Raw genomic sequence first — 652 nt, 5'->3', positions numbered from 1 at the left:
TTCTAAACTCTAGCGAGTACAAGCCGAGTCTATCCAGTCTTTCTTCATATGAAAGTCCTGCCATCCCAGGAATCAGTCTGGTGAACCTTCTCTGTACTCCCTCTATAGCAAGAATGTCTTTCCTCAGGTTTGGAGACCAAAACTGTACGCAATACTCCAGGTGTGGTCTCACCAAGACCCTGTACAACTGCAGTAGAACCTCCCTGCTCCTTTACACAAATCAAAATTTGTATTGCATTGGCCGGGAACCGAACCCGGGCCTCCCGCGTGGCAGGCGAGAATTCTACCACTGAACCACCAATGCAAAGCGTTACCAAAGTACTGTATTTATTTACCAATATTATGATATTTGCCTCTATTGATATTGTGAAGCGGCCTAAACAATTTATACTGGACAGGCATGATTACATGATTACATGCACAACCCTGTTCCTAACTGGAAACCAGTCTGTTAAATCAAGGGTATCTCAAATGTTAAAACTTTCATGGTTATCAGACATAACATTACTAAAAGTGTTAGTACATTGCTCAAATGATGACTACTGCATGCATAGTTCTGTCGGGGATAACTTTGGAATTACACACCATCGGATCAAAGCTTTGTTCACAACCCACCCGGTTGCACCAACATATTCCAGCTGTTACGATGAAT

General features: G+C 42.6%; 1 non-coding gene across 1 annotated transcript; it reads right to left on the bottom strand.

Moving 5' to 3' along the window:
* Positions 1-233: 233 nt before the first annotated feature.
* On the bottom strand, positions 234-304 carry trnag-gcc. The gene has a single exon. It is a non-coding gene; the product is annotated as a tRNA-Gly (tRNA).
* Positions 305-652: the final 348 nt, after the last annotated feature.

This window comes from Amblyraja radiata, chromosome 4 (assembly GCF_010909765.2).
Source record: "Amblyraja radiata isolate CabotCenter1 chromosome 4, sAmbRad1.1.pri, whole genome shotgun sequence".
Taxonomy (NCBI): Eukaryota; Metazoa; Chordata; class Chondrichthyes; order Rajiformes; family Rajidae; genus Amblyraja; species Amblyraja radiata.
Note: the sequence above shows the minus strand (reverse complement) of the source record. Positions and strands in the feature narration are given on the sequence as shown.